Source organism: Canis lupus, chromosome X (genome assembly GCF_011100685.1).
Source record: "Canis lupus familiaris isolate Mischka breed German Shepherd chromosome X, alternate assembly UU_Cfam_GSD_1.0, whole genome shotgun sequence".
NCBI lineage: Eukaryota > Metazoa > Chordata > Mammalia > Carnivora > Canidae > Canis > Canis lupus.
This window is the reverse complement of record NC_049260.1, coordinates 115715151-115742464: the sequence shown is the minus strand read 5'-3', so window position 1 is coordinate 115742464 and position 27314 is coordinate 115715151. Positions and strand designations below refer to the sequence as shown.

General features: G+C 37.3%; 1 long non-coding RNA gene across 5 annotated transcripts in view; it reads left to right on the top strand.

The window, feature by feature from the left end:
- The window catches only part of LOC119868529, an 86022-nt gene that overhangs the window by 19419 nt on the left and 39289 nt on the right, over positions 1-27314 (top strand). For 4 of the 5 annotated variants that reach the window (XR_005386488.1, XR_005386487.1, XR_005386490.1 and 1 more), the window contains 2 exons: positions 20201-20289; positions 25763-25822. This is a non-coding gene — a long non-coding RNA (uncharacterized LOC119868529). Of the gene's footprint in view, positions 1-20200; positions 20290-25762; positions 25823-27314 lie in introns of those variants that run through there. The other variant, XR_005386489.1, reaches the window with a different exon arrangement.

The following is a 27314-nucleotide window of genomic DNA, read 5'->3' as shown; positions in this document are numbered from 1 at the left end:
TTTTTTTTTTTTTGTCATATTACAGAAGTCAAACAGCAATGTCTTCAATACTGTGTCTGACATCTGGCACGTAGATAAACATGTTGGTGTGTACATTGGGTCAGATCTTTCACTGTTGTGCTTATAGTCGAAGTATGAACTTTTTAAAAAGGTTTTATTGTGTTAGAAAAATTTTCAGCCATATGTGAAGATATGTTCTTTATTAGGGTGAAACCTAATGTCCAGTTTCTGCTCAGTGAACATTTGGGTTCCAAGGAGGAGCCAAACATGTTACCCAGTAGTGCACGTTTTTATAATTTAAGCTATTCTCTTAACAGTCCTTTGAATTTATTTGTCTGTTATTTTTCGTTATAAGTATTTATTCTATCAGCTGCCTCATCTGTGCATGACCTCTCTGATGTGGCGACATCTGTGGTAACTATTTTTTATCACTTTTGTGAATACAAAATTGAAAAACACAGGCAAATAAACAGAGCAGAGTGTTTGACCTTCTAGAAACAATGTATAATTGTGTTCTGCTGCTATTGTTATTACTGTTAATAGGTGTTCATTCCTATCTCAGAGGTGTACTTGACATTGGTTTGATTAAATACCATTTGTTAATGTCCTCCAAAAATGCAAGTATGTTTCACATTTTTGAATATATCTTGTTTAAATTTTTTAAAGGAAAATACAATTATTGATATGAAAATAGATACACAGAAGTGATTATTTTCAGTCACCATTGTCCTTTGTTCACACCCCAGCCTCACTCACCAGTTATCCATCGTGAGCAGTGTCCACATCCTTGTATTTGTTCAAGCTAACCCATACCTGTTATTAACCCTGCATTTCATATAGTGTACTCTTATGTAGACCTACAGTGATTTTTTTTATTCATGAGAGAGAGAGAGAGAGAGAGAGAGAGGCAGAGACACAGGCAGAGGGAGAAGCAAGCTCCATGCAGGGAGCCCGACGCGGGACTCGATCCTGAGTCTCTAGGATCATGCCCTGGGCTGAAGGCGGCGCTAAACCACTGAGCCACCTGGGCTGCCCAGTCATACAGTGAATTTGTTTGCATTTTTGCTCACCTCAGAGAAACACAATTACAGTATACATACTCTTCAGTAAATAGTCTCTCTGCTCAAAGACATTACCCATTTATATTCTTCTAGGTCAAATTTTGTTCCTATAAGGTAAACTAATATTTAATTTTGTTATATCCTCCTATATAAAATTTTCCCAACTGAATTTTTCTGATATGTTTGATTCTTGATCCATCTTTTTAAATTCTCTCTTCCACTATGACAAAGTGACTTTATCACTTGATGATGGCATAGAAATTTTTACATTTTATTTAAGTTTTGAGGTCAGCTTGGTTAATCTCACCAATTTGTATTTGGTCTTAACCTGGAATAACACTTGGTGTAATACCAAGAGAGTTAAACTGACTTTTTTCCTCCCCCTATATTCTTGAGCTAAAATTGTAAAACGTTTTCAAGAGAATGAGCATTTTTGGCAGCATCAGATCTTTCCATACATGAATATCGCAATGTATATTTGGTATAAAGTTTTCATTTACATCATATGGGCCCTAAAGTATTTTTGATAATTTTATTGCTTGGTAATTTTTTTTTTATTTTATTTGGTCTGTGAGGTGTTTTGCCATTTTATGTTCTAGTGGATTATCTTTGTAGTATATGGAAGCTATTAAGTTTATATTTATTATTTTGAGCACCTTTCTAAATATTTGTGTATATATATATAAACACATACATACATATATATAAACGCCAGGATTTTTTATGTCATCTTCCATTTTTATTAAACTACTAAAATATAAGCACAGCGTATATATCATGTAACAGATTGATAGTTTAATGGTGAGTGTTAATGTAAATATATATGATATTACTGTCAAAGTACTTACATGCTGGTAGGTAGGCATATGGCTTTTAATTAGTAAAGGAACATTGTCTGAAAGAGTATTGTGGAAATACAGCCTTTCCTTTCTCTGTGGCTCTTGAGTTTCTGGAAGTATTTCTGTGTACACCCATTTGTTGAATTCTCATGACAGATTCGCGGTATGGAATTAAGTGTCCACAGCTCAGATATCTTGTAATGGATTAATATGGTGATCCACATGCTGTATGTATTCCAGCTGCCACTTAAGTAAGCATTAAGTTGCTGTGAATCACAATTGTTAGAGGTCAGAGAAGGAGAAACTGTTCTTCAAGATGGGAAAGCTAGGGGATCCCGGGGTGGCTCAGCGGTTTAGCACCTGCCTTCAGCCCAGGGTGTGATCCTGGAGTCCCTGGATCAAGTCCCACTTCAGGCTTCCTGCATGGAGCCTGCTTCTCCCTCTGCCTGTGTCTCTGCCTCTCTTTCTCTCTCTCTCTCTCTCTCTCTCTGTCTCTCATGAATAAATAAATAAAATCTTAAGAAGATAGGAAAGCTAGAAAGTCGTTACCTGTGAGATCACTCATTATGCATCCCATAACAAGAAAGTATCCTGAATATGTTTTCATGTTTTAAGTGTAATTTGTTTTCTATTTGATAATAACATAACATTTTTCAACCTCATGCATAATATGGGGGAATGATATACAATGGAAAATGAAAAATCAGTGTCTTCCTGAAAGTTCTCCATATCCAATTTTTAACCCATATTAAGTGCCTCATTCATAAGATTTAACAGCATATTTATACTTAAATGAACAACTATTAATCCATAGTTGTTTTTCACATCCAAATGAGATAATTTGTTCCCTCATGTCTTCTCTCTTTAAAAACACCCCCTCAATAGCATTTTGTTAAGGATCTCTCCCTCTTCCCACTTCCCTGAGACCACAACTTGCCCACTCTACCGACTGAGCCAGCCAGTTGTCCTCATTTAACTTTTTAAAAACTTATAAATTTTTAATAAGATTTTATTTATTTTAGAGCTGGTGAGTGGGCTGAAGGGGAGAGGGAGAGGGGAAGAATCTCAGGCAAACTCCCCACTGAGCACTGAGCCCAACCTCTCTGGGACTGGGGGTGGAGCTTGGTCTCAGAACCCCAAGATCACCACCCCAGCCAAAACCAGGAGTTGGACATTCAACCCACTGAGCCACTCAGGCACCTCAACCTTTTCAAAGTAGGCTCCATGCCCAGCATGGAACCCATGGCTCAGCTTGGACTCATGACCCTGAGAGCAAGACCTGAGCTGAGATCAAGAGTCTGGACACTTAAGTGACTGAGCCACCTATGTGCCCCTAACTTTCAAAAATCACATACTCCTGAGTTTGCCTTCGCATTGTCTCAACAGGCAGCCATTAAAAGCAAGGCGGATAATCGCCCTGAATTGCATTATGGCTCTTCACACTCTGCTGGAACTCTGCTATGGAATCCCTACTTTCACTTGAACTGTGGGGATAGACTTTTTCCACCTGCTCCAGATTTGTAGTAGGATGTCTAAAACCAAACTCATGAGAGTTCTTTAGACCTCTAGCTGCTATGGACTCCTCAGATGCTCCCAGCAAAGTCAACCTCAGGTCTTTGCACTGTCTGTTCCTTCTGCCTGAGTTCTCATCCTTGGTGTCAGTATCGGTTGGGTTTACTCCTTAAACTGCAAATCTTTTCTCAAATGTCACCACCTCTAACAGTCCTGCATTAACCTCTTGCTTAATTCGCCATCCTGGTCCCTGTCCTGGGCTCTCCCACGCCCCTTACCCTGCCCCACATTGTCTTTATTTCATGCCACTTGTCACATTTTAGCATAGTTTATCATTTGCTCACTGCCTTCTCTCGAGTGCACAACTGTCCCAGTATGCCTGGCCTTGGGGAGATTCCCGGGGTGTGGGACTTTTCCCAGGCAAACAGAGATGAATTGGCCACCTTCCTTCCTTGTCTTTCTCCTCCCAGCAGAATGAAACCTTCACAATTGTGCAAATCTCCGTTTTGTCCAGTGATTTATCCCACACATCAACAACAGTGCCTCACACATAGTAGGCAGTTAATAAATCTTTGCTGAATGAAGGAAGGAAAAAAGAAAGAATAAGAATTACAGTGCTTCCATCCTGGTAGCTAGGCATGTAGATTCTAAATGGACCTGCTATAGGTTATTTTCAGAGTGCAGATTTGAAATATACTAAGAATATAATGACTAAAGTTTCTAAGTCCCTTTTTAGTTCACATACGTTATTATTTCCCAGATCTTGCCTCATGTAATCTTCATTGCAGTCCTACAGCATAGAAAGAATAATATCTATGGCCTCCAATGTTCGTGAACATAAAAAGTTCTTCCCATAAGGGTATATTCACACTCCCAACACTGGAGTTTACCATTCCGCATGAATGTTCCTATCTTCATTATGATTGCTCCCATTGTTAATTTGATTTTTGCTGATAGTCATTCTCCTTTTTTCTTAGAATGGGAAGTTTGAGTCTTAGAGAAGATTGATGACTTGTATAAAGTTGCAAAACAAGTGAATGGCTGATGCTAATGCATTTAAAGTTTTTTTTTTTTTTTTCCAATTTGGTCAATTTAAATGCAACCAAAGAAAGATTACTCGTTTTACTTATTTTCTCCTACTTTTTTAAAAAATTTTATCCTACTTTGAGGTATACTTATTATACAAAGCAATTGGACATACTGTATATATTTTGTTTGTATACATTTGCATTGTATGTAGTGAAGTGTTCATTCATTTCCCCAATCTGCCTCACACTTCAGAGATGCCGGATTGGCTCAGCACCATTAAGTAATCAATTTTGCTGTAGTGTTATCTTTTCAAATTAATGTTCCAATACTACACTTTTAATTAATGAACCATTAAATATCTACAATCACATGTATCCTTCATTACCCTTCTTTTTTGAAGGTTTCTTTGTGTAATCTCACCTATGGAAGACTTATAGCTAAAATTTAACTTTGCTTTTTGAATTTCTAATAACATTTGGCTTTTTAGTTTACTTGCTATTACATGAAAGTATTTTTGAGAAAATACTTGATAACAGTTTGTCTCCCTTTTGTGCCTGTCTGTCTGGGGGTTGTCCTACAAAGCTGTAATTTTAAATCCCTTATAGAAGTTGTTTTTTTTTTTTTAATAGAGCCTCAATAAGTCTTCACAAGTGTAGTGGTGAGTGACTTCTTGCTATTGTGAATTCATTCTGAATTTGATTACCTTTATAAAATGTTGGTATATTGTGACAGCAGTTATTCTTTATTTCTTAGTGGTTAATTTACTAATATGTTTGACACCGTTTAGAGTTTTGGAGGGTTTATTTTCACATGTGATTTAGGGACATAAAAAATATTCATGTGTCTGTAGGAAAATGAAAATTAAGCATCATTTCCTATTGTCTAGGTGTGCAAATTTTCCACATCATTCACAAGTGTTAGAGTCTCTGTTAGTGGATGTGGACCCTTTAAAAATTATGTGTATGATCGTAAATATATTTTTGGAATAGATAGACCATAGATTTCTTCAGATCCCCATGTGTATTGAGAAAAGATAATATATATATATATACACATATAAAATATGTTACATGCCTTTAAAACACATACAAGGGTGCCCTGCTGGCCTAGTCAGTAGAGCATGTGACTCTGGATCTCGGAGTCATGAGTTGAAGCCCCACATTAGATGCAGAGCTTATTTTTTAAAATTTAAAGGATTTTTATTTATTCATGAGAGATACACAGGAAAGGCAGAAACTTAGGCAGAGGATTCCTGTGGGGAGCCTGATGCGCCTCAATCCTAGGACCCTGGAATTACAACCTGAGCCAAAGGCAGGTGTTCAACCACCAAGCCACCCAGGTGCCCCTATTTAAATTTTTTTAAAATAAATACATCAAAATGAATACATACATCATCCTTTTTTAATTATCATTTTTATTTATATATACACAGATCTAAATTTATCTTCATTTATCTTGTGTTGCTGTGTAGATCTTGACTACTGTGACTTAGGTTAGGGTACTGGATTTCTGGATAAAGCAATAGGAAGTATCATTCTTAATTATCTGTATTTATAAATGTGGAATTAAAAGCAAATTGGGAATGGCAAAGAATAAGTCAAAAGCTTAGCAGAATAAACACACTTCATTAAGCCTGAAATATATAAGCAGCAGAATTCAGATCATTTGGTCTGTTCAAAGGCATATTTGTGGTGACCTCTATGGAATGAAACTCCATCAGAAATATGGTGGAGTGGGACTAGAATACAGCCCTCTAACCCATTCATTAGTTTATTTTTTCAAATAAAGTCAAACCTGGTATTTTCCTCCTAAATAGCTAATATACAGAGCAAAGTTGTAGGAATTAATTTTGTGTTGTTGATAGTTTCTTCATTCTCTTCAAGTTCATCAAATACATCCTTTCTGATGGTTCCTTTGAAGAGCAACCTGCCCATCAACCTCACTCTAATCTTGTAATTTTTATTCTAATTGACTCTTTAGTCTTTTTTGCATATGTAATATGTTCTAACCTAATTTTATCGTTTATTTGGTTTTCTTCTTTATTGTATCCTCCCCCTATACAACATACACCTGAAAGTCCAATAGAGAGGTATTCTCTTCTATTTTTTTCACAGATAAGAACTATGTGCCATGAATTACTGCTGGCACATAGTAGATGCTAATTAAATAATTGCTGAGTGAAAAAAAATAATGAATACTCTAACAGTAGAAGCAAACTTAGCTAGTGAGAAAGGTTACACAGGGTATTGACCTACTGATTAGTGAGCATGTAGATACTAAATAAGAAAATTATGTGTTAATTTTTAGATACTGTTATACACATGGGATCGGTTGTCAAGATAACATCTTTTATGCTTCTGAGTAGCTTTTTAACTTTATAGAAGTATTTTCCCATATGTTAAATCATGATTAAAACTGAATATCAGGGGTACCTGGGTGGCTCAGTGGTTGAGCATCTGCCTTTTGCGCAGATTGTGATCCCAGGTTCTGGGATCAAGTCTCACATTGGGCTCCACATGGAGAGCCTGCTTCTCCCTTTGCATATATCTCTGCCTCTCTTTGTGTCTCTCTCATGAATTAAAAAAAAAACCCTGAATATCAAGGGGCGCTTGGGTAGCCATCCAACTCTTGTGTTTGGCTCAGGTCACGATCTCAGGGTCATGAAATCGAGCAAGACCCGCACCAGGCTCTGTGCTCATTGGGGAGCTTGCTTGAGATTCTCCGTCTCCCACTGCTCCTCTCCATGCTCCTACTCTCTTTCTCCCTCAATTAAATAATCTTTATAAAAACCTGAACATCAATCCTATGTTACAGGATTAACCATGATATATGACCCATAGGTCTGTTAAGAGATAGTATATACAAAGCCATTTCCACACTTCCTGACCTGGGAGCAGGCCTCCAGTGAATGTTAATGATTTTGTAAATCATTCTTAACATTGCAGCTATCATCGTTATTAAAAGCAGTTATTTCATTCTTTCCTCCACACGAGAAGTGTGTGCTCAGAGAGGATAAATGTTGTGCTTAAACACACAGAGCCAATAGAGTGGCTGTCTTTTCATTTTTAAAATTATGACTGTTCTTAATATTAAAAGTTGTCCTTTGTCAGTTTACCTACAGAAACAACTTAGGGATATAAATTGACAAATGTTATAATGTACACCAAAAACTAATACATTCCGTACCTTTTCCATTATCTATATTAAACTTGTGCTCCATCTCCCTCTATGCACAAGAAGAGACAATAACAGACACTATATTGCCTCATTTTTAAAAAGATTTTATTTATTCATGAGAAAGACACACACACACACACAGAGGCAGAGACACAGGCAGAGGGAGAAGGAGGCTCCATGCAGGGAGCCCGATGTGGGACTTGATCCCAGGTTCCTAGGATCACACCCTGGGCTGAAGGCAAGTGCTAAACCGCTGAGCCACCTGGGCTGCCCTATTTCCTCATTTTTTATTCATTTTACAAGAACAGGATCATTTTCTAAAAACTGTAGTAATATTATCCTACACATTTCCCTGGAAATTGGTTTTCTATTTGGATGTATTTTCATAGGAATCCCTCTAGGTCATCAAATACTTTTATTGCTTTAGGTTTTAAATTCAAGTCAAACCCAAATGGGATTCATTAGGTGATAAGATTTCCCTAAAAATTTTTTTTCCCCAAAAAGACCCAATGTACATAAGGATTTTTTAAGAAGGTCATTTTATTTCCTTAATTGTTTTAGTTTTTAAAGTCAATACCACATTGTTGGCATTTTTCTAACTTGATACTGCCTTTTCGTTACTTTTACCCTGACCAGCTGTTATAAATTTAATTTGTCCTTACAAAAGAGGTGTTGAGGAGCACTTGGGTAGCTCAGTTGGTTAGTCTGCCTTCTCTTCAGGCCATGATCCCAGGGTCCTGAGATGGAGTCCCTCATTGTGGCTCCCTGCTCAGTGGGGAGCCTGCTTCTCCCTCTCCCTCTGCCCCTCCCCCTGCTTGTGTGCCTGCCAGCCTGCACACACACATACACACACACTCTCTCTCTGTCAAATAAATAAATAAAATCCCTTCTACCCCATCTCAGAATGTGGCCTTGTTTGGAAATTCAGTCATTGTAGATGTAATTGGTTAAGATGAGGTTATAATGGATTAAGGTGGATCCTTATCCAATTTGACTGGTGTGCTTACAAAAGAGGGAGATTTTTTGACACCGAAGTAGAGGGGAGATAGAGGCAGAAATTGGAGTCCTACTCCCAGAAGACAAGGAATTCCTGGGCCACCAGAATCGGGTAGAGGCAAGGAGTGATCCTTTCCTATAGAGCCTTCAGAGGGAGCCCGGCCCTGCCAACACCTTTGTTTGGGGTTCATGCCATCCAGAACCGTGAAAGAATAAATTTCTGTTATTTAAAGCCATGCGAGTTTGTGGTTACTTTGGTAGCCCTAGGAAAATAATATGGTGGCCTTCAGTATTTTGCTTATGTTGTTAATTCTTGCTAACATATATATCATATATAGATAAATGAATACTTAAATATTTATTATATGTATTCTTTAAAGATTTTATTATTCATGAGAGACATAGAGAGGCAGAGACAGGCAGGGGGAGAAGTAGGCTCCATGCAGGGAGCCCGACATGGGACTCGATCCCAGGCCCCCAGGATCACACCCTGGGCTGAAGGCAGCGCTAAACCGCTGGGCCACTGGGGCTGCCCAAGTCCATGGCATTTTGATAGGGATTGCATTGAATGTGTAAATTGCTCTTGGGTGGCATAGACATTTTCACAATATTAATTCTTCCAATCCACGAGCATGGAATATTTTTCCATTTCTTTATGTCTTCCTCAATTTTTTTCAGAAGTGTTCTGTAGTTTTTAGGGTATAGATACTTTTGTATACACTAACAATGAGACTGAAGAAAGAGAAATTTAAGGAGTCAATCCCATTTACAATTGCACCCAAAAGCACAAGATACCTAGGAATAAATCTAACCAAAGAGGTAAATATTTATTTATTTTAAAGAGAGCGCTAATGTGTGTGTATGAGGCAGGTTGAGTGCAGAGTCTGTGCTGAATGTGAGCTGACACTGGGCTCCATCCCAACAACCCTGATCATGAGCTGAGCTGAAATCAACCGTCTGCCGCTTAACTCACTGAGCCACCCTGGAGGCCCTCTCACTAATAGTTACAGATGAAGTTTTAACAGACGTTTGTCAAGTTACCAAAAACTTCCCATGGGGATTTTAATCTGATTACTTCAAAAATACAAATGAGATTGAAAAAATTTAGTATCTCGAAAATATCAACTTCATATTTGGGAGCATACCTATGTGTCTATTTAAGTCCTTTATATTATATAATAAAGTTTCATATCAATTGTAGATTCTGAAGTTTTTTTTTTTAATTTTATTTATTTATGATAGTCACACACACAGAGAGAGAGAGAGAGGCAGAGACATAGGCAGAGGGAGAAGCAGGCTCCCTGCACCGGGAGCCCGACGTGGGATTTGATCCCGGGTCTCCAGGATCGCGCCCTGGGCCGAAGGCAGGCGCTAAACCGCTGCGCCACCCAGGGATCCCAATTCTGAAGTTTTCTAAATAGGTAATTAGCAGTTTGCATTTTGTCTTCTGCATTTTTTTTTCTGCTTTCTATTTCTGTAATATAAGGGCTATATCGATATTTTAAAATTTATACTTTTGGGCAGTTTTCTAAAGAATATATTCTGTATTCTCAAGTTTCCTAATTGGACTGATCTTTTTTTCCCTTTCTTCCAGCTTTATAGAGATTGTTTTGCAAATAGCACTGTGTATATTTAAGGAGTCCATCGTTTTGTTTTTTTGTATACATAACACATTGTGAGGTGAATACCACTTTCTAGCAAATTAACATGTCCATTGCCTCACATAGTTGCCATTTTGTGTGCCTGGTGAAAACACCTGAGAATTAATGTCATGCATGTGAGACATTTATTGTGAGGATTAAACGACCTAACCCCCATAATAGCAGTTAACACACTGATTGCCCTTTAAATAAAAATTCATTAAGTGCTAATAGTCTTTATCATTTTAAGTAAAAAAAAATAGTGTTAAATGCACCTTTGGTGCAAGGAATTAAATTTGTCATAATTCTTCATCCATGACATGCTCTCAATATTCATCCATGTCTGTCCTCCTTTTATTTATTCATTTTTAATAATGTCAGTAACACAAGTCTGTTGCTGAAAATCAGAGACTCTAACTCTAGCCACACTAGCAACTCTTACCCCTGCCTCTCCCCAGTAGGGGTTATTCTCACCCTGATTACTCTTCAGCACCTGCTTCCTTGGCTCTGGCTATATGTAATCTTACTTGGTGCTTTACTTTTTTCACTTTGTTAGAAGTTTTATCCTTATTTTTGTGTGCTTCTGTAGTTTATTACACTTGACCACTCTGGAACATTCGGTGTTGTCTATTTACCAGTTTTTTCACTTAAGCGCCAGGTGATGAACATCCAGGTTTTTGCTATTGTAAGAAGTGCTGCTGTGAACAGCCTTGTAAATGTTGCCTGTTCTAATGAATTCCTTCCGTAGGAGGGAATTTGGTGGCCTATGGGTTAAGTAAATGTTCGACTTTAAGTGGCAATGCTAAATAATTTCCCAAATTAACTCCCAGCAGCAGTGATGAGATGTTGTGAATTAACATTCAGCCCAACACTAGGTGTCGTCAGTCCTTTAAATTTTTGCCACTAAGATGGAGGTAGAAGGTACCCCTGGTGGTCTTGGTCTTGATTTGCAGGTCTCTGATTAATAATGATGTGGAATAGCTCTTCATAATTTTTCTTATTAATATCAAGAAGGAATATCTCACCATCAAAACATGTTTGTTGTAGGGCTTATTTTGCAGGTATGTTATTCAGTGAGTTTTCTTCTAGTTTCTAAGAGTGCTATTAGGAATAAATCTTTATACTTATTGGATGCCTTTATTAAAAGAGTTACATTCTAATTTCCTACCTTGCCAAGGTACACAGCCGAACCCCTCTCCTGCTCGCTATTAGAAAAACCCAAGGCTTTAAGGTCACTGCGTGTGGCATGGGCCTTGCCACCATTCACATCTTCATTTACCCTTCTGGTTATTTTCCCTTTGTGGATTTGGACCCCTACTCTATGAGGAGCTCTTCTCTACATTCAAAAAAATTTTTGTTTGGGTGCCTGGGTGGATCAGTTGGTTGAGTGTCTGACTCTTGATTTCAGCTCGGGTCATGATTTTGGGTTCGTGGCATCAAGTCCCATGTTGAGCAAGGAGTCTGTTTGAGATTCTCTCTCTCTCTGCCCCTCCTCCTCCATTCTTGCTCTCAGTCGCTCTCTAAAATAAACAAATAAGTAAAATCTTTTAAAAAAGATTTTTGTTGTATTTTCCTCATATTTCTTAAGTTTATAAGAGAAGAGTCTATAGGATATACACCAGTGATTCTCAGACTTTAATTTGAATATGAATTGCCTGGTGATGTTGGTAAAAATGCAGATTCTAATTAAGTACATCTTCTGTTGAGCCCAAGACTCAATTTTAACAAGTTCTCAGGGAATTCCTGTGATGCTAATCCTGGGACCACATTTTGAGTAGCAGACTCCTACCTCAACCATTATAGTGGTGGAAACAGGATTTCAAAATCTATTTTTCGGCTTGGTCTGTAAAGAAAACAGATCTGCAGTGATTTTGTGACCAGTTCCTCCACAGTTGGCCCTGGAAGCAACATAAAAGTCACAATCATTGAATCAGTTGTTGTGAAAAAATTACAATATACAAGTTGGAGTTTAATCTTGGCTAAAAGGAATATACTTAAAGGTCTTACATCCTAACATTGACCATTAGTTTTCAAACAGGAAGTTAACACTATGAGTCAATGTGTATCCTTTAACATGAAATTGAATTTTTCGATATAAATGCCTATATTGCTCTGAAAGCTTGACTTGCCAAACATAATTTGGAAACAGAATTGGCTTATTTGACCCCAAGAACAAATCTGGAGGCAGATAGAAGAACATCCTGGAGCAGCCAAGGGTTTTTTTGTTGGGTTAAATGGGATGATGCTCATAAAAGTAGTCACTTACTGATAGGATAGGTTATTTGTGGTTTCAATATTCAATCCTTTGAGAACATTTACAAACAGTTTTGTAGAGTACTTCATGTAGAATAACTCCAGGTCATTTGTTTATAGATACGTTATGTTTATTCTTGCTGTCTTCCAATGGATTATCACTGGTATAGCAGGAAACCTCACTTGTGTGTACTTTTTCTGAATACACACCTCCTTAACTATGTTAATACATGTGCTTTAATCATCTTAACTATGTTTGATGCACCATTAAAATGAAAGGTAAAAACACATCAGCATTCTGATTGATTAGTAGCATGCACTGCCAATGAGAACTAATCAGGTGGAACAGTTGGCCTTCTTTCGTTTCTGTTCCTACCTTGCCTCACCTGGATATCCTATTTGCCTGTCATGTGGGATTTGGGCCGTCTAGGAGAAAATATAAAGGGATAAGCTTCACCAGAAATGGATGAAACTCAAATTCAGTATTAACCTTTGGATATAAAAATAGTGGGGTTTTATTTGATTGGAGGAGGAGAATGGTAAACTTACTTATTGGGCAGAATTGCTCATAGAATCAGAATTCTGGATGTAGGGGAACGCCTGTGTGGCTCAGCGGTTGAGTGCCTGCCTTCAGCCCAGGTCATGATCCTGGGGTCCCGGGATCAAGTCCCACATTGGGCTCCCTGTGTGGAGCCTGCTTCCCCCTCTACCTGTGTCTCTGCCCCTCTCTCTCTCTCTGTGTCTCTCATGAATAAATAAATAAAATCTTAAAAAATTCTGGATGTAGGCTTCTACATTCAAAGTAGGATGCAAATATTTTCTCTCTGATCATGATTTCTTGGACATCAATTCATAGTAATACGGTGTCTTTTGAGCCTTAAAGTGTACAAAGAATTGTTTTATTACATTGCTTTGATTGATCCTCAAGGGAAATATTTTGAGGCAGAAGGAATAAGTATCTGTTTGGTAGGAATGGAGTGAAGCCCGATGAAATAAATCACAGGAAAAAAAAAAAAGAAATCACAGGAAATTATTTAGCAAAATGCCTGATAAATTACTAAACACTCAGCATTTTTTATTATTATTCTGTATGTTATTGCTCATATCATGCCTGATCATTTATGATATGCGTGGGAACTTCAGAATTGAGAATGTTCAGGGATTTCTTCAAGAAAAACACAATGTAAGCCACTCCGAGTGTTAATTTCATGGTCCTCATTAAGATCTTAAAATATCAAAGCAGTATTTTGTCATGCTAAATTGGGAAATCCTGCAAAGGTAAATTTTAAAAGTTTATAAAAAAAAGTATATATTTTCCATTCTTTATTCTTATTTTAATTTCTAACAAATGCCTGATGTACCGTTTTCTGTACACAGTGAAGCATGTATAGATACATGAACACATATGATGGAGATGGTGATTTTCATTTTTAAACAAAAACACATGGAATCTTCCTGTTTACATTTCTACTGTCTTTTGCCCAGTGCAAATAGTTACATTTCACCTGTCCTTTTTCAGTGTAGATAAATACACATATCAATATCCACAACTTCATGGTTTATGCTTTAATATTAATCTTTTAGTTAACATCATAGTAGTACAATATGGGATGTAACTAAATAACTTGTACATTTTACACAATATTTTGACTAATTCATGTCAGTAATTATGTTTCTTGAATACTTGTTCAGATGTGGTTTAAATTTTCATTGTTTGATTAACATAATACTTTGTACCATGACAAATATCCTCCTCTCCTCCAAAAGCTTTTATTTTATTTTTGAAATAAAATTGTATATATTTAAGGTATGCAACATGATAACTTGATGTGCATAGTGAAATAATTACTACACTCAAGCTAATAACATACCCATGTCTTCCCATAGTTACCTTTCTATTGTTTTGGGGTGAGAGCACCTAAAATCTCTCAGCAAATTTCCAGTATTCGGTATGGTACTATTAACTATAGTCACCATGCTGTGCAGAAGATCACTAGACTTGTTTTCCCAATATAAACACAACTTTGTATTTTTTGACCAACATTTCCCCCATTTTCTTCACTTTCCCACCCCTGCTTATTACCATTCTATTCTGTTTCCATGTATATGACATTTTTAGATTCCATATATAAGTGAGATTGTGAAGATTTTTTTTTCTTAATGTCTGGATTATTTCACCAAGCACTGTGTTCTCCAGGTTCATTCATATTGTTACAAAAAATAGGATCTCCTTTTTAAAAAAATATTTTATTTACTCATGAGTGACATAGAGAGAGAGGCAGAGACATAGGCAGAGGGAGAAGCAGGCTCCATGCAGGAAACCTGATGCGTGTCTCCAGGGTCACACCCTGGGCTGAAGGCAACACTAAACCGCTGAGCCACCCAGGTTGCCCTAGGATCTGCTTTTTTAAGGTGTATTTTATACCATTTGTCTATGTATACTGTAATTTCTTTACCCTTTCATCCATCTCTGGACATTTGTTTCCATATCTTTGCTATTGTAAATAATGCTGCAGTGAAAATGGGATTGGAGATATCTCTTCAAGGTATTGATTTCATTTCCTTTGGATATATACTTCAAAGTGAAAATTACTGGATCTTATGGCTCTGGTTTTCGTTTTTTGAGGAAACTCCATTGTTTTCCATAATGCCTGTACCAATTTATATTCCAACCAACATTGTACTATAGTGTTCCCTTTTCACCACATCCTTGCCATGCCCATGTTTTATCTTTCTCATAATGGTTATCCTCACAGGCTGTGAGATCCTATCTAATTATAGTTTTGATTTGCATTTCTCTAAAGATTGGTGATGTTGAGCATCTTTTCATGTACTTGTATAGCTCTTTGTTTCTTTGGAGAAATGTCCAGGTCTTTTGCCAATTTTAAAAAACTGATTATTTGGGGTTTTGCTATTGATTTATAGGAGTTCCTTATATTTTTGGATATTAACCACTTAGACCTATGGTTTGTAAATATTTTCCCTGAGTCTGCAGATTGCCTTTCCATTTTGTTATTTCATCTGTGTACAGATGCTTTTTAGTTTAACATAGTCCTACTTACTTAATTTTGCTTTTATTGCCTGAGCTTTTAATGTCATGCTCTAAAAATCATGGTCAAGGGGATCCCTGGGTGGCGCAGCGGTTTAGCGCCTGCCTTTGGCTCAGGGCGCGATCCTGGAGACACGGGATCGAATCCCACGTCGGGCTCCCGGTGCCTGGAGCCTGCTTCTCCCTCTGCCTATGTGTCTGCCTCTCTCTCTCTCTCTCTCTCTGTGTGTGTGTGTGACTTATCATAAATAAATAAAAAAATTTAAAAATCATGGTCAAGGAAAATGTCAAAAAGCTTTTTCAAAAAAAAAAAGCTTTTTCCTATTTTCTTTTAGTTTTTATGGTCCTTCCAAATTTCGGGTCTTAGAGTTAGGCTTTGATCCATTTTGAGTTGATCTTTGTGTATGGTGTAAGGTAAGTATCCAATTTCATTTTTTATTAGCAGATACTCAGTTTTCCAAACCAGTAATTAAAGAGACTGAGATTTCCTTATTGTGTGTTCTTGGTGCCTTTGTATGCTTTAGCTGAATACTGGGTTCTGCATTCTGTTCATTGGTCTTTGTCTTTTTTTCTGCTGCACTATTCAGTTTTGATTACTATAGATTTGTGATATAATTTGAAATCAGGAAATGTGATGCCTCAAGCTTTACTTTTCTTGCTCAAGAATGCTTTGGCTCTTTGGAGTCTTTTGTGGTTTCATACCAATTGTAGGATTTTTTCCCCTCTATCTGTGAAAAATGCCATTGGAATTTTGATAAGGATTGCAATAAGCTGTAGACCACTTGTAAGTAGTATAGTCATTTTAACAATATTCTTTAATGCGTGAACCTAATGTATCTTTCCATTCATTTGTGTCTTCTTCAATTTCTTTCATCAGTGACTTACAGTTTTCAGTGTACTGATCTTTCACTTTTCTGGTTAAAATTACTCCTAAGTGTTTCTTCTTTTTGGTGCTATTGTAAATGGGATTGCTTTCTTGATTTCTTGTTCTGATAGATCCTTGTTGATGTAAAGAAATGCAGCTGATACTTGTATGTTGATTTTGCATCTTGCAACTTTACTGAATTTGTGTATTGTGTTTGTGTGTGTGTAGACTTTAGGGTTTTCTACATATAGAATCATGACATTTGGGAATAACTTTGTCTTTCTTTCCAGTATGGATACCTTTCATTTCTTTTTCTTGTCTCATTTTTCTTGCTAGTACTTCCAGTACTATGTTGGGTGTAAGTGGCAAGAGTGGGCATCTATGTCTCATACTGGATTTTAGAGGAAACTTTTCACTTTTTCCCCATCGATTATGATGTTAGCTATGGGCTTCTTAAATTGCCTTTATCATGCTGAGGAAATTTCTTTTTTTTTTAAGATTTTATTTATTTATTCATAGAGACACAGAGAGAGAATGAGAGGCAAAGACACAGGCAAAGGGAGAAGCAGGTTCCATGCAGAGAGAGCCTGACGTGGGACTCGATCCAGGGTCTCCAGGATCACGCCCCAGGCTGCAGGCGGCACTAAACTGCTGCGCCACCGGGGCTGCCCGAAATTTCCTTTTATACTTAGTTTGTTTATAGTTCTTGATATGAGTGGATGTTGAACTTTGCCAAAGGCATTTTCTGAATCTTTTGAGATGATCTTGTGATATTTAGCTCTCATTCTGTTGTGTGGTGTATCACATTAATTGATTTGCATATGCTGCACCAATCTTGCATCCCATGTATAAATCCTAAACTGTTGTGTATAATCTTTCTGATGTTGAATTCAGTTTACTAATATTTTGAGGATTTTTGGCATCTATGATCTTCAGAGATACCAGCCTGTAGTTTTTTTCCCCTGTGGTTCCTGAAGCTTTTTGTTTAAAAATTCTCAGCAATTTATTCATGTAGAGGAACTGAGTTACATCCTTTCACTATATACTATATGGTATTTAGTATTAAAATGGAATTATATTTGATGTATTCTTGAAAGCATTCTACATCATACTATCCTTTGCTCACAAAACATAGACATTCTTACAGGTTAAAGTTTTAGATTTTAAAATTCTTTAGCTATGTGGGAAGGATTTGCATGTATACGGTAAATGAGGTTTTAACATTATTCCCTACAACTATAATGTTTCCCTATAGCATTTGAGCTGTTGATTCAATTACATTTTTCTCTTATCAATTCTTGCTGCCATAGTTGTTTTATTTATTATAGCTTTAGAACAAAATTTGAAGACAAAATCCTCCAAGTTTCGAAGAGCTTCCTTTAATTATTTTATCTTTTTTGGTTATTCAAATGAAATTAATGTCATTTTTTATTTAAAAACAGTAAAATCACTTTGGAACATTTAATATAATTAGCTTTACAATATTGGTTCCCTTAGAATCATAAGTATATATAGCTGATGGTTTTTATATTAATAATAATTTTGAATTTCTTTTTTAAGGAATCCTGACCAATCCTTGCTAACTTGTTTCCTAGTTATTTTCATTTAAAAATTTTCTACTCATGTGAAGTGACCTTTTCCTTTTTTTTTTTTTTAAGCATAAACTCTACCCCCAATGTAGGGCTCAAACTCACGACCCCAAGATGAAATGTCATATGCTCTACTGACTGCCTCTACACCTCATTTTTTTTCAACTCAAATATAATTAACACACAGTTTTACATGAATGCATTTCTTTCTTTTTTTTTTTTAGTATAGTTGACACACCAATGTTACGTGAATGGATTTTGTTTCCTTTTTTAAAAAAAATTTTGAGTATAGGAGACCCCTGGGTTGGCTCAGCAGTTTAGCGACTACCTTTGGCCCAGGGCATGATCCTGGAGTCCGGGGATTGAATCCCACATCAGGCTCCCCGCATGGAGCCTGCTTCTCCCTCTGCCTGTATCTCTGCCTCTCTCTGTGTATCTCTCATGACTAAATAAATAAAATCATAAATAAATAAAGAAATACATTTTTGAGTATAGTTGATATACAATGTTATATTAAAGTGTATAACAGTGACTCACCAAGTTTATGTGTTATCTAAATGATTTCTACTAATTTTCTTTTTGGAATATTGTTGCTAAGACAAGCTATTATATTGTTTTGGCTGCCCACTTAAGATATGAGCTTTCAGGGATGTTTGGGTGGCTCAGCAGTTTGGCACCTGCCTTTGGGCCAGGGCCTAATCCTGGAGTCCCAGGATCGAGTCCCACCTCGGACTCCCTGCTTGGAGCCTGCTTCTGCCTCTGCCTGTGTCTTTGCCCCTCTCTCTCTGTCTCATGATAAATTCTCATGAATAAATAAATAAAATCTTAAAAAAAAGACATGAGCTTTCATCATTTTTCACTAGATGTTTTTTGGAATACATTATTCAGGGGCACCTGGGTGGTTCAATCCATTGTGTCTGCCTTTGGCGCAGGGCGTGATCCCAGGTTTGGGATCAAGTCCTGCATCCAGCTCCCTGTGGGGAGCCTGTTTCTCCCTCTGCCTATGTCTCTCCCTCCTTCATGAATAAATAAATAAAATCTTTAAAAAAAAAGATTCTCTCCCTGACCTTCTGCCCCCCCCCACTCACTCACTCTCTCTAAATAAATAAAGTAAAATCTTTTAAAAAACAGTAGAGCTTTATTTCAGCTAGAAGGAAAGTTTATTCAGAGTAGTTATATCAGTGGCAGGTAACAATATATATTCTAAGGAAGAAAGCAAATATCTACAAATGTGTTTCACTAGAGATGGAATCAAGTGTTTAAATAATATTTTCTAATATTTCCATATTGATTTTTCATTTTAAAAAGTATTCCATGTTTTGCTTTATTGAACCCTGAAATCATAAGATAGAGGTGAAAATGGAGTTTCTGGCATAAATTTTTATAAAGATTGAGATAATCCATGTAAATTCAGTTAACATAACTGCCTGAGAAAATAAGTGATCAGTAAATGTTAATAATTGTCAATATTATTAGTACTAGTACTAGGAACTCATTTTCTCCTCTCTACAGAATAGAAAATGAGATTGGAGACGTTCTTGTTTTAATCACAAAGATGCCTGAATTATTTAATAGTGAAAGTTACATTTTCAGTTTGTGAAAGATTATAAAGGTATAAACTGAAGAAGTTCATAATCCTCTCACGTCTCTTCTGTGCCACAGCCCTAATATTTAAAAGGTATATACAAGTGGTTCTGGATAGCAGAACTCAATGTCATATTGATGTTACCTTTTCTCAAATACATCTACATTATTGCAGCAATTTCAATTTAACATTCCATTATGTCTCTGGAAATTTGTCAAAGTGATATTAAAGTTCATTGGTAAGACTAAATGGCTGAGGATGTTTAAAAATACAAAATAGGAGAGAAATGAGGGCTATGTAAAGTATCATAATAAACTGCATTATAAAGTTATAATGAATTAAAAATGCAGGATAGAAATCGGTAAGTAGCCGAGCCAATCCAATTTTTTAGAGTTATGCAAATCCATCAATGTTTTTTACATAGCTCTGAAAGTATTGTTAAGTTTGTTTCTAGATATTTTACAAATTGTCTTTATTTGCAAATTATTTTTCCACCGCACTAATTTCTTACTGCTGTTTTATAGGAAAGGTATTGATATCAGTATATTTTATTTCTGCCTAACACACCAAACTGAACTATCTTACTGGTTCTCATTGTTTTTCAGTTGATTCTAGAATGATGGTCATGTCATCTGTGTCATGGATCCATTGTAATGTTAAAACCAAGCCACAGGCTGAATGTCATCAGTAAGTGGTATGTGTTGTCCAAGTCTCCTCCTTCCTAACTGCCTGCTCTCATCTTGATGACATGGTTTACTGACCCTTGTTTTTACCATCATACCCCAGTAGATGTGCTTTACATCTATAATCACATATCCTTAAATAGAGTAGATCATCCTCACTATTGTGTGTGGACCTCATCTAAACAGTTGAAAGCCTTAAAAGCAAAAACCGAAAGTTTCCAGAGAAAAATTCTACTTCAGGATTGCATCATCAGCTGCCTGAGCCTCCTGACTGGCCTCAGATTGCAGACATGCCAGCCCCACAAGCTAATAAGCCAATTCCTTAAAATGAAACTCTCAGATAGACTATATCTCTTCTGTCTGTACCTATTTTATCTATATATCAATCTATCCCACTTCCATTTCTGTAGAGCCCTGACAGATAATCACATCTTTGGAGTAGTCTTAGCTAACTTGCTAACACAACTTGGGACTTCCTGGAGAGATCTAACAAGCTGAAATGCAGCCAGAGCCCTCTTGGTCTAGTGAGAGGTTTGTAAAGTACAGCATTTGTTGCCATTATCTTTTGAGAGACTGGAAGAGTGGTTAGTATTTTACATAGTTTTGTGTTTGAAATTTTAAGAGGTATCATCCTAATTTAGAAGCAAAATGGTAACCGGAAAGAAAGACAGAAAACAGGAAGACAGGTAGGAAAGCCGTCACCAGCAGGCTTCCTTTTATCAAGACAAAAATGTTAGAAAGGCATTTAAAAGGTAGGAGAATGTTGATAGAAGAACAGTGCTTAGTTGGGAAGCAGTTCTGTGGACGAGAGCAACAGCATCTGGAATTGACTTGGAAAGAAGACAGTGGCATCTCCAGTCAGTTTTTTGTAGCTTAAGAGGACACAGGCGAGGACCCCGGTGAAGCCCATGAGTCTAGGTAGAGGGACAGAGTAGAGGATGGGTAACCATGCGAAATATAAGCTTACAAGCAAATCTTTTTTTAACAGAGAGAGGGTAGCCTGATTACCTAGATTGGAGTGCTATCCCAATGTTGCCTCTCCCTAGCTGTGTGTAATCTTGCAATTTGCTTTTGCTTAACTCTTCATGCCTCAGTTTGTTTCTCTATAAAATGAGGATCAAACTCATACTGGGGATTATGAGAGTTAATAGAATAGTGCCTGCCACACAGAATGTACGAAATACATGTTAATGGTAAGTAACTCTTAAGAATGCAATCCAACAGTGAAGATTGAAGTTGTCTAGTATCCAGATTATACACATTATTCACATCTTTGGTAGTTAGGTGCATCGATTCTAAATAGGAAACCACCTTTTTCTAATAAATATGCTTTGTTGAATATAATCTGTTACAGAAATTATATCATTTGCATCTATGTTGACTTTCACCAAAAATATTTTTCCATGTTTTCTTTCTTTTTTCTTAAAGATTTTATTTATTTATTCATGAGAGACAGAGATAGAGACATAGGAAGAGGGCGAATTAAGCTCCTTGCAGGGAGCCTGATATGGGACTCAATCCTGGATCCTGGGATCACGCCCTGAGCCTAGGCAGACACTCAACCCCTGAGCCACCCAGGCGTCCCTCCATTTTTTTTCAATTGAACCTTATGAGAAACTTGTGAGTCTAATGTAGTACTAGTGTTCTCATGAGGATTAAATGGTATTATTCTTATAAAAGTCTCTTAGCAATTACTTGAGTGATTTTATTATCTATTTTTACAAATGTAATAATTTGAAGCCTTGAAACCTTAAGTGGTTTCTTATAGTTGGCATAACACATGAGTGGCCTGGGCTTTTCTTTCTTAAATTACAAAATTACTTTTCTTTCTTAAATTGCGTGTATTCACAACTGTAATACTTTCATATTGTAACTGGTGGAATAAGGCAGATAAAACATGAAGGAGTTGCTAATTTTTCTTCTTACCCTTTCTATTTCCACCCTCATGAGATGGTGAAATGCCAGCATCTTGGTGCATATTGTACTTGTTTCTTTCCTTCAGCTCAAACACAAACCTGTACATGCATATGTGAGATATTCATTATTATCATTGGCTTTTACAAAATTTTTTTAAAGATGGATTTATTGTTTTAGAGAGTATGTAGGGTGGAGGGGCAGAGAGAGAATCTCAAGCAGACTCCCTGCTGAGTGCAGGACCCCCCCCCCCCCCACTCCACACATAAGGGGCTTGATCCCACAACCCTGAGATCATGACCTGAGCCAAAATCAAAAGTCCGATGCTTTACCTATTGAGCCACCCAGGTGCCCCAACTTGTACAAAATTTTTAATCCTAAATGCATTAATTACTCTGCAACTTGTTTGTTTCATAACAAACAATATTGCCACAATATTTTAAGACACCTCTTCTAAGTCCATGGTTTTCAACAGAGGGAGAACTTGCTCATCCCACCCCAACCCCAGGGTAATAGATGGTAATATTTACCTAACTGATGCTGCTGGCATTTTGTTCATAGATGTCAAGGATGCTGTTTACCAGTATAGGACAGTCACCCCCCCATCTCAACAAAGAATTCTCTCTCACCCAAAATTTCAGTAGTGCCAAGGTCGAGCAATCCTGTTGTAGGTCAGTAGAGCTGTAGCTAAGTCTTTATTTAAATAGTTGTGAAATATTACATAATGTTGACAAACTGCAATTTACTCAGTTCTCTCAGTGATGAGTCAATTTAGCAGTTTCCAGGTTTTGCCAAAACAGATAACGCTGCAGTAGAGATTCTTATTCATAGACCTTGACATGTTAATTTTCTTTCTCTTGGATATATTCTCTAATGAGAGACTGCTGGGCCACTGTTTTAAATTTTTAATAGTTTTCTGTATTACTTTTCAAGTTATATGTAATGATTCATACTCCATCATTAATAAATGAGTGTCATTTCCTCAGCATTCTCTCTAGGAACTGGCTGTTATCAATCTTCTGTAATTTTAGGCAGCCACTTGTGTCAAAAAATGATGTCTCATTTTACCTTAATTTGCATTTACCTAATTATCATTAAGCTTGAGCAGCATTTCATTTATTTATTAGCTATTTGGCTATTATCCTAATCCCTATTGGTAATTTTCGTTGACTTTTTTTTCTATTGTCGTTTTACAACAATTTGTGGAAGCACATTCTATACTGTGGTTATTATGTTTTATGTGTCACATGTGCCACAAATATTTTTCTCGTCATTTGTCTTTCTGGTGTCATATATACATAAACTAATTTTAATTTCTATATAATAAAGTTTTTAATGTATTGGTGGGTTTTTGTTTTGCCTTGCTCAGGACAGTTTACCCCACTCCATATTCACACAAATATTATTGCAAATTTCACTGATAGTTTATTTTACTTTTTATACTTAGATTCTTAATCTGTATGGAATTTATGTTTTACTTGTTCAAAGATTCCACATTAGTTGTCTACCTCATTATAACTATTTCCAGATAATTAATAAATCTTCTTTTCCTCACTGTTTTAAAAACTTGTTCCTGTATATTCCTGATCCTTTTGTTCAACTTTCAATTCTCTTGTAGTCACCTATTTTTTATTTCTATGGCAGTATTTTAGTTTTAATGTAAGTTTTCTTTATCTGGTTATGCAAATCTCTCTTTGCCATTCTTTTTCAGAAAGGTTTTAGCTATTCTTGGAAAATCATTCTTTTCAGCAAACATTAATTAAAAAAATTACATCAAGGTTTGAAAGTAAATCTGTATCAATCAGGGCCCTGGCAGGAAACAAGTGACACATTCACCTAGATAGTTAGAGTTTAATGAAGGTATATGTGTGAATGAGAGGACGGGTCTTGGAAGGGGATGGTGGTGTACTATGGGGCTAGCTATGGCAAGCAGCCATTACCACCTCTGGGTCTGAAGGGTGAAGGGACGGTAGAAGTTACCAGATCCTGAGAGAATATCTACATTGGAGAGAGTTACCAACAGAAGTTGTAGCCTTCTGTAGAAGCTATAACTTACCCATGTCACCTGGCTTGGAAGAAGTTGTGATCTTCCTCTTCACCTACCTCCAGAACTCCTGCCAGCACTTCCTATTAGCCAAACCCAACCAGGTACCAGAGAGTAAGAGACAGGGTTGATGCACTCCATCCAGGGCAGCCACCTTGGAGCACAGGTCAGGATGGAGAAGGGTGGAAGGTGCATTTAGAGCAGCAGAGTATATCCAGCCCATAATCCATTGGAATTCTGATGCATAATCTCACTTATTTATTAATTTTGTGAGAACCGACGGTTTTTTTTTTAAGATTTTATTCATTTATTTAAGAGAGAGAAGGAGCAGTGGGAAAGGGCAGAGGAAGAGGGAGAAGCAGACTCCCTGCTGAGCCGGAAGTCTGGTGGAAGGCTTGATCATGACCTGAGCCAAAGGCAGATGCTTAACCACCTGAACCCAGGTGCCCCAGGACTGAGATTTTTACATTCATTCTTTCTGTCCAGGAAACTAGTATATAATCTCCATATTTTCATATTTTGTTTTACATTCTACATTAAATTTTGTAAATTTCGCACATAGATCCTTTCTGGAAAATTTTTTCCTTATGTGTTTATAATTTTTATTGTGTGTTATTGGATAAGATTAACTCTACATCCTATATTAATAAATGGCTCTCAATGATACAAAGAAGAGTTGTTAAGTGCGTTTATTTAGTGTAAAACAACCATATCAAATTCTCATATAAATTCTAGTTAGGCTTTTTTCCTGCTCTGCTGTCTTCTAGTTATATGGCCATATTGTAAGCAAACAGAATTTTTTCCTTTCTAATACTATTCTAATTACTTAATTTTCTTTTGTAATTTCATTAAACAACATCCAAAACAATGTGGAGTTACAATGGTGGCAGTTGGCAATACTTCGCTATTTAGGATTTGAGTTTTTCATTATAGAAGCAACACATTCTGTTTTGTTTTGTTTTGTTTTTAACTGTAGCACACCAGGTCAAGCTAGAATGTGCTGTGAAAAAAAAAAAGATTTATATACTTATTTGAGAGAGAGCGCACGAGCAGGGTGGGGGGTGCAGAAGGAGAATCAGACTCCCCGCTGAGAAGGGAACACCCCCCCCCCCGCCCCCGCCACGTGGGGCTTGATCCCAGGACCCTGGGACCATGACCTGAACTGAAGTCAGATGCTTAACCGACTGAGCCACCTAGGCGCCCCTAGAATGCCCCTTAAATATTACTGCCAACGATGGTCTTCTCCTTGCCTTCCTCTGTCTCCTTAAACTATGAAAGGGGACTAACAATAATACCTCATAAGATTATTGTGATTATTAGATGATTTTATACACGTAAAATACCTAAAATAGAACCTGACACCTAGTAAGCGCCCAGTGAATATTAACTACCATTATTATTCATTATTCTCACCACTCATTGAAACATGGTGTTGTTTTGTCATAACTCCTTGGGAAAGTTAATAGTTCTGTATCTACTAATTTATAAGGCATCCTAGAATAATCTGGATATTCTTTCTTTAAAAGATTTATTTATTCCAGAGAGAGAGTGCAGGGGGACGGCCAGAAGGAGAGTGAGAATCTCCAGCAGACTGCCTGCTGAGCATGGAGCCCAGTGTGGGACTCTATCCCAGGACCCTGATCTTGACCTGAGCCGAAATCAAAAGTTGATGCTTGACCAACTGAGCCACCCAGGCACCCATGGAACTTAATTCTTGTTACAAAATCATTTCTCTCCTTCTGTCCTTTTGTTTTCTTACATTATATTTATGATGAGTTCATTATTTTCTGAGTTTTGGGGTCTTAAGAATTTACCTATTTTCAAATGCTAATTGTGTTTTCACTTACATTTCTCAAGTGCTTTTATATCATTCTGTAAGTCAAGATTTTGATGTCTCACTTTCTGTGAAGGTGACTTCTGGGCAGTCCTAGTATATCTTGCCGCTGTGGGTTATTTCTCCCTTGTTCATTCACCAGGCATTTACTGAATGGCCGCCGTGTGGGGGGCACTTGGCTGGATGCTGGGGACACTGCAGTGAACAAGTTTGGCAAAAGCCTGTGCTCCCAGAGCTCATACTCTGGGGATAGGTTGGAGTGGGAAATGTAGGACTTGAACAAGTAAATAGATCAAGACAAGTTTGTCTGTCTTATAATAAGCAGCGTGAAGAAATGAAACAGTGCTGTCCTGGAAAGTAGGCAGGACTGGGGATGGGAGCCCCACCTTAGATTGTGTGGTCAAGGCTGGCCTCTTGGGGAAGGCCCTGTGTGAATGAACAGCTGAGTGACAGGAAGAAGCCAGCCTTGCTCTGCTGGGGATGCAGAATGTTTCAAGCAACCAAAGGATGAATTCAAGTCAGTGCCAAGAGTCTGAGGTGGGGCCACACTTGCAACTTGGAAATCTGAAAAACAGGAGACTGCTGGGACTCGAGCATCTGGGGCCTCATGGATCATGATAAGGAGATTGGGCATTATTCCAGATGCCCTGGCAGACTGTCCATGGATTTTTAGCAGGAAAATGCCACAGCCTCACCTATGTTTTCCTTTCGTTTTGCCACTAAAATGTGTTATAATTTGTGAGCAGGCCTCTTACAGCATATATATCAAAGCTGCTTTCTAATTGTGCCAATTTATACCTACCTTATTTTTTGTGTGGATGTTTGTTTTCTTTATTGGTAGTTCAGAATTGTGCTGATGACAGTGGACTCTCAGGACTATACCTACTTTAAAGAGTATTGCTCTGTCCAGGTCAGTATATTCTCTGGCTTGGAATATATTAATTGAAAATAATTGCTGATTTGGTGGTCAAATAAATAAATAAATAAAGGTCTCTTGCTACCTTCATTTATATGCCTCTTGGTAATGGTGAAATTGCCACTTATTTTTTTCATAGGGGTATTAGTCTTACTCCTAGCATTCACCCATTTTCCCACTGAGATACGTAGCAGATGCCATGGTTGTGCTACCCACATCCCCCTTTCAGGACTGGGGCACTCTGTCCCTGAGATAGGAAGGATGTTGAGGTCTGAGGTCTCTGAGCTGAATCCCTTGCCAAGGTCAAACCTCCTCCAGAAGGCTAACC